Genomic DNA, 12,774 nt, shown 5'->3' with positions numbered 1-12,774 from the left:
GAGGTTGGCCCAGGATCGGACATCGTTTCGTTCTGCTGTGCATGGGGTCGCTGTGAGTCAGTTCTGACTCGATGGCACCTGACAACAACAACAACAATGACTAGTGATCATGAACATTTCTTCATATGTTTGCTGGCTGCCTGAAAGTCTTCCTTGGTAAAGTACTGTTCATGTCCTGTGACCATTTTTTAATTGGGTTGCTTGTCTTTTTCTTGTAGAGGTGTGGTAGTTTTCTGTATATTTTAGAAATTAGTCCCTTGTCTGATATGTCGTTGCAAAAGATTTTTTCCCATTCTGTGGGCTCCCTTTTTACTCTTGATACATGTAAGTTTTTAATTTTTAGTATGTGCCAATCATTTATTTTGTCTACTTTTGGTTGTGCAATTTTCACAATGTTTGGTAGTCTGTGTGTGACCTGAATTAGAGCCCTCATATTTGTCCTTATTTTTTCATTGATCACCTTTATAATTTTGGGATTCACATTTAGGTATTTAATCCATGCTGAGTTGATTTTTGTATATGGCGTGAGGTAAATGTCTTGTTTCAACCTTTCACATATCAGTTTCCAGTTCTGCCAGCACCATCTGTTGGAAAGACTGTCTCCACCCCATGCAATATACTTTGCCCTTTTTTGAAGATCAGTTGGCTGTTTGTGGATGGGTTAATTTCTAAATTCTTGACTCTGTTCCACAGGTCTATTTATCTTTCATTGTACCAGTGCCAGGCTGTTTTGACCACTGTAGCCATGTAGTAAATTTTGAAGTCAGGGAGTGAAAGGCTTCTAACTTTGTTCTTCTTCTTAAGCAGTGCTTTGCTTATCTTGGGTCTTGTTCCTTAAAGTTTGTAATTGTTTTTTCCATGTTTTTGAATTATGCCGTTTGAGTCTGGATTGGGATTGTATTATATGTGTAGATTGCTTTGGACATTATTGACATTTTCACAATGTGAAGTCTTTCTATCCAGGAGCATAGTATATTCTTGAATTTTTGTAAGTCTCTTTTGTTTTGTTGTAGTAGTGTTTTGTAGTTTTCTTTGTATAGGTCCTTTGTTTCTGTGGTTACATTTATTCCTAGATATTTCATCCTTGGCTGACTATTGTAAATGGTATTGCTTTCCTTTATGTCCTTTTCCATGCTGTCGTTATTACTGTAGAAGAATCTAACTGATTTTTGTATGTTGGTCTTATACTCTGCCATTTTGCTGAATCTTCCAATTAGGTCTAGTAGCTTTTTTACTGAGTCTTTGGGGTTTTCTATGGATAGGATCATATTGTCTGCAAATAGAGTTTTATTTCCTCTTTGCCAATTTGGATGTCTTTACTTTCCCTATCTTGCCGTATAGCTCTGGCTAAGACTTCTAGCACAATATCAAAAAGGAATAGTGACAAAGGGAATCCTTGTCTGATTCCCGTTCACAGATGGAAGCTTTTCAGTTTCTCTCCATTGAGAGTAATGTAAGCTGTTATTTTTGTATGTTGTTGTTGTGAAGTGCCGTTGAGTCGGTTCCGACCCATAGCGACCCTCTAGAGGGTTTCCGAGGAGCAGCTTGTGAGCTTGAACCACCGACCTTGCAGATCAAATAGCTTTGCAATATGGCACATTAACCCACAGCACCACACCAGGACTCCTATTTTTGTATATATACTCTTAATTATGTTGAGGAATTTCCTTTCAATTTCTACTTTGTTGAGTGTTTTTATCAGTAATGGATGTTGGATTTTGTCAAATGTCTTTTCTGCATCAATTGATATGATCACATGGTTCTTTTCCTTTTTCTTATTTATATGGTGGATTGCACAAATTGTTTATCTAAAGGTGAACCATCCTTGCATTCCTGTTATGAATCCCACTGGGTCATGATGTATTATTATTATTATTTTTTTTATGTGTTATTGGATTCTGTTGGCTAGGATTTTGAGAATTTTTGCATCTATGTTCTCGACAGGTATTGGTCTATACTTTTCTTTCTTAGTGATGTCCTTCCCTGGTTTTGGTATGCGGGTTATGCTTGCTTCATAATATGTATTAGGATGTTTTCCATCATCTTCAATATTCTGGAATAATTTGAGTAGAATTGGTGACAGTTCTTCCCTGAGTGCTTGGTAGAACTCACCAGTGAAGCCATGTGGACCAGGACTTCTTTTGGTTGGGAGTGTTTTTTGGTGACCTGTTCAATTTCTTTTGTTATGGGTCTGTTCAGGTTTTCTGCTTCACTATGTGTATATTTAGGTAGGTCGTGTTTTTCTAAAAATGTATCCATCTCTTCTAAGTTTTCAAATTTGTTGGAGTACAACTCTTCATAGTATTCTGTTAATATCCTTTTCATTTCCTTTGGTTCTGTTGTGACATCCCCCATGTGGTTTCTAATGCATGTTATTTGTGTCTGCTCCCTCTTTTCTTTTGTTAGGTTTGCCAATGGTTTGTCAATTTTATTAATCCTTCCAAAGAACTAGGTTCTTGTCCTGTTGATTCTTTCTATAGTTTTTCTGTTTTGTATCTGGTTTAATTCTGCTCTAATCTTAATAATTTATTTTCTTCCAGTGACTGTAGGCTCACTTTGTTGGTCTATTTCTAATTGTTGGGGATGCTGTGTTAATGTATGAATTTTGGTTCTTTCTTCTTTTTAGATGTGTGCATTTATTGCATTAATTTATCCTCTCAGCACTGCTTTTACTGTGTCCAAAGATTTTGGTATGTTGTGTTTTCATTCTCATTTGTTTCTAGAAATTTTATGAGTTCACTTTTTATTTCATCTAATACCCAGTAGCTGTTAAGTAGGGTGTTATTCAGTTTCTATGTATTTAACTTTATTTCCTTGGTTTTCTTATTGTTGATTTCTAGGTTTATAGCATTGTGGTCTGAGAAGACGCTTTATAGTATTTTGATGTTTGTAAATTTATGGAGGCTTGTTTTGTGGCCTAACACATGGTCTATTCTGGAGAATGTTCCCTGTACACTGGAAAAGAATGTGTATTGAGCTGTTGTTGGGTTGAATGCTCTGTACACATCTATGAGGTCAAGTTGATTGACTGTGTTGTTTAATTCTTCTGTATCCTTGTCAAGTCTCTTTCTGGTTGTTCCATCTTTTCCTGAAAGTGACATATTAAAATCTCCCACTATTATTGTGGATTTATCTATTTCTTTCCTCAATTCTAGTTGTTGTTGCTGTTGTTGTGAAGTGCCATTGAGTTGGTTCTGACCCATAGCGACACTGTTTAGGTTTTCCCAGGAGCAGCTGGTGAGGTTGAACCGCCAATATTGAAGTTCAAATGACTTTGCAGTCTGGTGCATTGACCCACAATGCCACAACAGGACTCCTTAATTCTAATAGGGTTTGTTTTATTTATCTTGGGACAGTTTCATTGGTAGATATTTATTATAGTTATGTCATCTTGTTAAATTGACCCTTTAATCATGAGATAGTGACACTCTTTATCTCTTATGCTGGTTTTTGCCTTAAAATTTATTTTATCAGAGATTAGTATTGCCACTTATGCTTGTTTTTATTGCAATTAGCTTGGAATATTTTCTTCCATCCTTAACTTTTAGTCTGTTTTTGTCTTTTATGTAAGGTATGTTTCTTGCAGGCAGCATATTGAAGGGTCTTGTTTTTGTATGCAATCTGCCACTCTCTGTCTCTTCACTGGTGCATTTAATCCATTGACATTCAGCATAATTATCAATAGGTATGAATTAATTGCTGTCATTATGTTCTTTTTGTGTGTGTGTGGTGCTGCCGGTTCCTTTGTTCTGCATGCCTTCTTGTGCTGACTTCGTGTTTTTTGTCAGTTTCTTCTTATCTTAATGTTTCCTTGTTCTTGGATCTTCATTTTCATGGTATGTTTTGAATTATTAATTTTATTTGAGGTTACTTTATAATCTACTAACTTTTCCCTCCATTAAAGACAGTCCATTTTATCCTGCAATCTACCTGTCCTCCTCACCACCTGGATTTCTGTTACTATATTTTTCCCATGTTTGACATTGTTATGGCTTTGATGTTTTATTGACCTCCCAAGTTCTCTAAATTCATTGCTGTAATTTTGTTCTGTTCTGGACTCTTCTATCTATTGAGTGAGTTCCGGGTGCTGTGCCAATCTGTGTTTGTTGTCTGTTCTTATTGGTTTTCAGTCCAAAAATCTCCCTTTAGGATGTTTTGATGCACTGGGTTGGCTTTGACAAAGTCTCTTACTTTCTGTTTATCCTGGAATGTTTTGATTGCACCTTTGTATTTGATTGACAGATTTGCTGGTTAGATGATTCTTGACTAGCAGTTTTTTTGTTTTTTTTTTTCCTTTTAGAGTTTTATGCATGTCTCTCCATTGCCTTCTTGCCTGCATGGTTTCTGCTGAGAGAGCAGAGCTTAATCTGATTTGCTTGCCTTTGTAAGTAAACACTGCTCTTTTCCCTAGCTACTTTTAGCATTATCTCCTTGTCTTTGGTTTTGTAGAGCTTGATTGTGATATGTCTTGGTGATTTTCTTTTGGGTTTTATTCCTCTTGGGGTTCGTTCAGCTTCTTGAATACTTATCTTCTTATCCTTCAAGATGTTAGGGAAATTTTCTTCCTTAAATCCTCAACTATCTCCTCTGCAGACTTGTGTGATTCTTCCTGTTCCAGTATGCCAATAATTCTTAAGTTATTACTCTTCATGTTGTCCAACATGAATCGTATACTCTCTTCAGATTGTTTTATCCTTTTTTCTCCTTGTTCTTCTTTCTTAGCAGTATTGAGGGATTTGTCTTCTAGTTCGATGGTTCTGGCTTCCATCTCTTCCATTCTACTTCTTTGTTCTTTCAGTGTATTATCCACTTCTGATTTTTTATTATTTATTGTTTGGACCTCCTTTTGCAGGTTTTGAGTTGTTTCCAATGCTGTATCTATCTTATTTGATTGCTCCTTTAGCACTTTCCTGACTTCTTCCTTATTTTCCTCCACTCCTCTGTGAAACCTTTGGATGTATCTCAACACCATTCTTCTGAATTCCTTCTCAGGCAGATTCAAAACCTTCTCTCATTCTAATTGGAAGTCTATGCCTACCTCCAGCTCATTTGTCTCAGTCTTTTCTGTTTCTGGACATGTGCCAAGGTCTTTTGTTGTTTCTTGGACATTTGCAATAGTTAGAGATGTTTTCAATAATTAATGAATGTATGTTGCTGTATTATTAAGCTTACTGAGTGTCTCCTGGTGGATGGGATCTGGAGGTAGGGTTCCATTGTCACATCTCTTATTACTCAGCTGCAAGCAATCTTAGCAAGTGTTGGATATCTATGTGATGTATAGCAGCTGGTATTAGCTCCTGTCTGGATGGTGGGATATTATGTGGTATGATTGAAGCTTGGCTATATAGGCACGATTACTGTCTCTTCTTAGGTAACATAGGGAGAGAAAGCTGCCATCCCCAGGAAAAAAAAGTAATATAAGAACTAAAAATAGAAACAAAAGTAAAAGCAAAAATGAAAATAAACAAATAAAAAGAAAAACTGAAACAAAACCTTAGCAATTTAGTCCAATAGCCTTTGCTGTGTAGGTCACTGTGCATGCACAGTAGAAACCTCCAGCATTGGGTGTGTGTTTCCACTCACTCAGGTCCCACCTCTAGTTACCACTGTGGAGATATGCAGACAGAGATTGAGAAATGAATGGAAGAAAGATTGCTCATGATTTTATCTCTGAACATCAGTTAGCTATCTACATATGCACAGCGTAATTTCCGAAATGACTGGATCCTTGTATATAGTAGTTGGTGTTGGCGTTAGCCTTTTATGTTGGGGTTTTACTGGATACAATATGATTTGGCTGTATGGCCAGACCTGCTGTCTCTTGTTAAATAAGGCAAGAATAAAGGCTCCCACCCAAGTAGGAGAGTCAACACTAGGGCTAAATCCTAGAGTCATACGTCATAAAAAGCTGCTGGTGGATTACATCTGGAACCGATGGGGCTTTCAGCAGTTTCTTCTTTGTACTGTGGGAAAACTATACTCTGTGGTCACAATGTTGGACATCTTTGGGGGTGCACTCCCACCTGCCTGAATACACCTGGGCTGGGCAGGAAGGGTGTGCAGTGGAGAAGAGGGGAAAAAAAAGTGAAAATAAAATGTCACACCTCTTTTTCCACAAGTTGCTGGGTGGCTTTCTTGCTGTATCAGCCTGGATGCAGCCCCACCCTGTGATCTCTAGCAAGACTGCCGGCCACAGGCAGCATCCCACTTGATTAAGAAATTGTGTTTCTCCTAGCCACTGTCAGATTTCTCCACCAGTGGATGCCAGCAATTATTTCCCCTTACTTTATATTAACTGTAAATCTCTGTGACTGTTCCAGCAAAGTGCCTTCTCTGATTTTTCCATTCCTCCACCAAGGAGCCTCCTCTGCTTTTGTCTCCGCTTATCCTCCCATTACTTTTTGTACAGGTATTAATTGATGCAAGTTGTTTCTTAGTAGGACACCCAATGAAAGTATATCATGTGTTTATGCAAATAATGTGCATGCTGTGGACTCCTGGTGGTGTGCTGTAGGATAAGGATTGGAATACGGACTACAAAGTTGTCAGTTCAAACTCATCAACATTCCTGGAAACACTAGACAGGGCACTTAACAAGAGTAACAATGTACATGTTATGTGGTCTTTTACAAACCATACAATCCCCTCACACTTTAGTTTTCTATTAGCATGACACATGCTATATGCATGTGTTAAATATTCTGGAAGTGTGGCTATGCTGTAGCCACATCTGTATAAAATTTAGGAGCAGAAACTATGCATCTTCTTGGACCCAAGTCAAGTGACAGTCATGGCAAATTATTATGATTAGTGGAATTAACTGAAATGGTAAATGGAATGTAATATTTAAAATATATATACCATTTTAAAATTGTTTGTGCAAAAAAAGGGAAAAAGATACATGCATAAAATTGAAATTAGGGACTTGCAAAGGAGAAAGTGCTTTTGTTACTTTAAAAAAATAACCAGAAAGTTATAAACTCATAGGGTCATGTTATTTGCATTTCAAAATAATACTAGACATAATACAGTTTAATTTGAACTCCTCTTTCTGTAAGTTACAGACAAGAAAACCAAATTAGTCTTAATTGTGTGTTGTTTAACTTGACCATTTAAATGAGAAAGTCTTCGTTCATCTAAGTGCTTTTATGGTTATCACATTTTTAAAATATCGAACCCTTTTTCTTATTTGACTTCTTTGATCTCTGGAATTTTTCTTTTGGACATTTTTATCTTTAGAAATGGCAAACTTGTTGCGGTAATTGCACTGATGGATTTCTGCGAATATTGGAGTCTCTATTGTTCCATCCCATAGTACTGATATTTTTCATTCATGTACACAAATAACAACAATTGTAGTTCACTTGTATTTAGTGTAAGAGAAAACGATAAGGTCTGTTTAAAAGAGAAACTATATGGTGCTGTGGGATAAAACACTGGATCTTGACGTCAGTTTGAACCAGAAGGTAGGAGATTCAAACTCACCAGTTACTCATTGGAAACTCCATATAGAGATGCTAAGAGTCAGAACCAACTCAATGGTGTTTAGCAAAAACAATAATGTTGTTGTTGTTGTTAAGTGCCTTCGAGTCGGAGCCGACCCATAGCGACCCTGTACAGGGTTTCCGAGGTTGTAAATCCTTACGGGAGTAGAAAGCCTCATCTTTCTCCCGCGGAGCGGCTGGTAGTTTCCAACCACTGACCTTAAGGTTCGCAGCCCGATTCGTAACCACTACGCTAATAGATATGAATAATCAAAACCAACATAAATATAAAGTCAAATGAGTAGCCTTTATTTAAAAGTTTTAGCAATAATTTCATACATTTAAAATGTTTTTAAAATATATTCTTAATGATGAATTAACCAGACAATAAATGTTGCATTGTTACGCTGTAAAGAGGAAAACACATTCAATCAAGAAAAAAAAAAATGTTTTTTTTAATTTATGAGGTTCAATAATGAAAATATATTTCTTTAAAATGATACTTGCTTCTAATGTATACTAATGGAGTCTAGGTGTGGCACTGTAGGATAAGCACTGGACTTCTAACCAAGAGGTTGGCAGTTCAAACCCACAAGGGGCTCTCCTTGGCAACCCTACACAGAGTCACTGTGAATCAGAAATGACTCAACAGCACTTATCAGTAACAAATGTATATTAATATTTTGCTTGTTGTTGTTAAGTGCCATTCTGATCCATAATGACCCTGTGTAGGGTTTCCAAGGAGTGACTGGTGAGCTTGAACTGTCAACATTACAGTTCACACTGACTTTGCAGTACAACACATTAACCCACAGTGCCACACCAGGAGTTAGAGACAATATTGGATATAACTCTTAAGTATTTCTCAGTTGACTTAAACATTTTCTTCTCTAATTTTTCCATTACAATCTGTATCATTCTACCTGGGTCCTCTGATACATTCACGATTGTGGCTATTTATTGGAGTCTGAATTAAAGGTCTTTGTACTCAAAGTCCAGAATATGTTCTTTAAGTAACTCCTAAATGTCTTCGTTCCCTACTAGAATGGAAAAATAAACATATTTACCTTTCAAATCTATCAGAATACTATGGGACTCTCAATGTATAGGGGAAAAAATGGTTTTACAAAAAAAAAAAAAAAAAAAATGTTGTGCACATTACATAAGCAGCAATTTAGACTATTAATTGGATAACTTTATACTTAAATGTGGAGTCCTGGTGTGGTGCTGTGGGTCAATGCACCAGACCGCAAAGTTAGTTTGAATCACAAGGTCAGAGGTTCAAGTTCACCAGCCAATCCTCGGAAACCATATACAAGGTCGTTATGGGTCAGAACCAATTCAATGGCACTTAATAACAACAACATGCTTAAATATCAATACCTTTGTGCTTGCATTTTGGACCAGCCATGCTGTTCAATTTTTCATTTGAACATATTTTGCATGTGAATTTTGTCATAAGATGTCCCAAAATGGTGTGTCAAACCATCACTTCTTTTCCAGCCCCAAGTGGTTCAATTGTCTAGATTTTTCTGTATTGTGTTACTTGCAACCTACTTATTCTGAACTGTATGTGAAAAGTACATTTCAAGATTTAAGCTAAATGTATTATTGAAATTTGAAATGGTATACATAAAACTTCACACTTTGCACAGTTTTTGCATCTTAGATTAGGTCTATCAACCTACTGACACAGAAAAGTTAATTTGATTATACACAATGGTGTGTCCAAATGCATTACTACAAAATCATAGAAATCGCTATTAAACAAAATATATCAAAATGTGATGCTTTGTTTCATGTCATATCCTCCTTCTAGGTCTAACACTTCTGAGAGTGGTATTTCCATCTCCTAACATTTTCTGGGTTGGTGCATTAGGGTAAAAACTGTACTGCCAACCACAAGATGAACAGTTCAAACCTACCAGCCTCTCCTTGGAAATTCTATACAGTGTTGTTATGTGTCAGAACTAACTTGATGACCACAACAATCCTTCCCCCCCAAATTCTGCACTCTTTTATTGACACCACCTTAAAACGGCAGTTTTGGCATCCTTGAAGGACTCAAGTCATAGTCCATTTCAATGTTTTTTGAATTTAGAGAATAAAAAGAAGTGTGAATGAGTAGGCTCAGTGCTCTATGTTTAATGGAGTAAGGTGTCCCAAAGAAATTCTCATAGGACAGTCTTTGCTACATTCAAAGAATGAGCAGGTGCATTATGGTATTGGAAAAAAAAAAAAAAAAATTCTTGGTTATAACATTCCTAGCCTTTTATTCACCAAAGCAGTCTTCCATTTTCTTAAATATTCTTCATAATAAGAAGTCCCTTGTGGTTATCCTGTGTCCTTAGAAAAGATTTATCAAGATTGTTGTTATTGTTATATGCTGTCAAGTTGGTTCCAACTCAGAGTGATTCTGAATAGGGTTTCTGAGGATTCAAATCTTTGCAGGATCAGAAAGCCTCATCCTTTACCAAGATTTCCTTTTTGGAATCACAAAAAGAGTTTCCATAACTTTCTGATCTCACCTCTGCCTTGAATTCAACTTTTGATTGTTCATGGTGGTGGTGGTGATGTGCTGTGGATTTGGTTCCAACTCATAGCAACCCTGGATAGGGTTTCTGAGGGAGTAAACCTTTATAGGAGCAGAAAACCTCATTTTTCTCCCAAACTGCTGATAGTTTTGAACTTCTGATCTTTACCACTGTGCTACATGATCTTCTTTAAAATACTTGTTCCATCTAAAAACTGTTCTTTTATGTAGGGCAGCATTTTTGTAAACTAGATGCAAAGATTCAATAATTTGGGAACATGCCCACTTGAGTTTTTTTAAAAATTTGAGATTAGTCCTGATCTCAAAATCAGTTTGTTTTTTTTTTTCTACACACATGGCAATTTTTATTTTTTAAAGACATCCTAAAGAAACCAATGCATGAGTATTACTTGGAGAACTTGTCTGCAGTCACCCCTGGTTATAGAAATATTTTTAAACACGTTTTGTTTGAAATATACCTGTGAATATATGAACTGGGACCCTAGTAGCAATATTTTTTGACTTACCCTCATAGGTATATTAACAGTAACAAAGTAAAAAAATTTTTTTCCTATTGAGCAGGATAAAAAGCTTTCATGTATCTGTTTGAGGGGTTTTAAGGCAGTTTACTTTCCAAATTGGCATTCAGGTTTAAAGGGTTTAGGGTTTCAAAGACATTACTGTAAGGGTAAGTTTATGGGTTGGCCACATTCCTTATGTGAATTACCGTTGATTGCATAACCCTGTGCTGTGGCTGTCAGAGCCCTGCTGGAGTGCTGTAATTCTCATGCTCCGCAGGAGGCTTGGTGTTATCCAAATCCCAATAGTACTCAACTGAATTGATGAAATGACCTGGAAGGCCTAATTAAAGCTGTTCAGCTCAAATGTATTGATGTATTACATCTATTACGGCTTGGTTCAATAGGTCCACCCTGTGAATGCTGCCACAGCCTGTAAAGCAAACTAAACAGATTGAATAAATAATGCTGCAAGGAAAGGAGACAGCAGGAGAATCAAAGCAACAGAGCACAAAATGCAACAGGGTGACCTGTGAACTTTCCCTCATATTATCCACCATGTGTTACTTTAATCTTTATTATTTTTGCATGTTGGACACAAGCATAGAATATTAAGATCTAGAATAATCTTTTAATCTATCATAAGACCTATAAAACCCTCCTTCCACCTTAGTAAGCATTGCATGACAATGTGCATAAAATCAATGTGGTTTTATTTAACTTTTCTTCTCCATTCATTGGTAGAACCTAGTTTATTTTTTACATACCAAGTGAATTCTTCTGTGAAATTTGCTTATCAATACACACTGCTGTTTTCCTTCACTATTCCTGCCCCAAGAGACTTACTAGCTTTTGTGTTCCTTTGTCTGTAGAAATCTGATACAATTTGTATTGTATCAGATTTCCATAATTTGTATAGTGTCTTGAGCAATACCTGGTTATATTTGGTGATTAGAAATTGTGATTCCTTTTAATATAGATATTTTTCCATTTCTCCCTAATTCATATCTGGTATTCAATGTTTTTAACATCATCCTGTTTACATTGGAAGAATAGATATTATACTATTGATGGAACAACAGGTTTCTGTTGCTAAAACAAGAGAAAATAAATTTCCATAAAATATGCAGATTGAAAAAAATTAAACTTTGTATTCTTTCATAATACTAAATTTCAAAAAAATTATAAAAGGTGACCTTTCCCAAAAGTGTTTTCTTAACTGAATTAATATTGAATTCCACATTTGTTTTTCTGATTGCTTAGTTGAAATCTTCACTTAGATATATAATGTCATTAGTTTTCAATGGGCTGATTCTGAATCATGATGACCCCATATATGTCAAGTAGAACTGCACTCTTTATGATTTTCAAACCATTGACCTTTTGAAAAGTGATCACCCAGGCTAATTCTCTGACGACTCTCTGGGTGGGTTTGAACCTCCAGCCTTTCAGGACCAATTGAAAACTTTATATTACCACATCTCAAATGCCACATTAAAACCTTTATCTCTAAGTTTTCTCCTACTATTTCTACTCCAAATCTATTTCTTCTCCAGGTTTCCCTACTCAACAATTGGCAACACCAGATTCTACTTGCTTAGACTCAAAGAATGGATCGGAGTTATCTCCTATGCGCTGGCCTGTGAAGTCGGTTTGAACCCCAAGATGGCGGTTCAAGCTCACCAGCTGCTCCTCTGAAACCCTATACAGGGTCGCTATGGTTCAAACCAACTCGACGGCACTTAACAACAACAACATGCAATAGATTATGATGTCTTGTTAGTTTTACCTTCTAAATACATTCCAAACCTAGCCATTTTGGTTATACACAAGGATGTGTCCAAAAATATTACCGCAAGATCGTAGACAACTTTATTAAACAAAAATATCAAATGAGAAGCTCTACTCCTACCTTTCTGATTTCAACCGTGGTTATCTTTGACTTGACTTTATGCAATACCCTCCTTGTGACATTCATAGTTTTTCTCTATTCCTTCTCCAATTGGTTTACTCAACCCTTTTCTATGCTCTTCTTCAAGATGAAAACTTTGGAAAGTGAAAGACTACATTTATCAGACTTCCCTTGTAGTTGTTAATTGCCGTTGAGTCGCTTCCGACTCATAGCAACCCTGTATAGGTTTTCCGAGGAGCAGATGGTGAGTCTGAACTGCCGACCTTGCAGTTTAAACAGACGTTGTCATCCAGTGTTTTATCCCACAGCTCCACACCAGGAATTCCC

This window comes from Chrysochloris asiatica, unplaced genomic scaffold (genome assembly GCF_000296735.1).
Source record: "Chrysochloris asiatica unplaced genomic scaffold, ChrAsi1.0 scaffold00022, whole genome shotgun sequence".
NCBI lineage: Eukaryota > Metazoa > Chordata > Mammalia > Afrosoricida > Chrysochloridae > Chrysochloris > Chrysochloris asiatica.
This window is presented reverse-complemented; position numbering follows the sequence as displayed.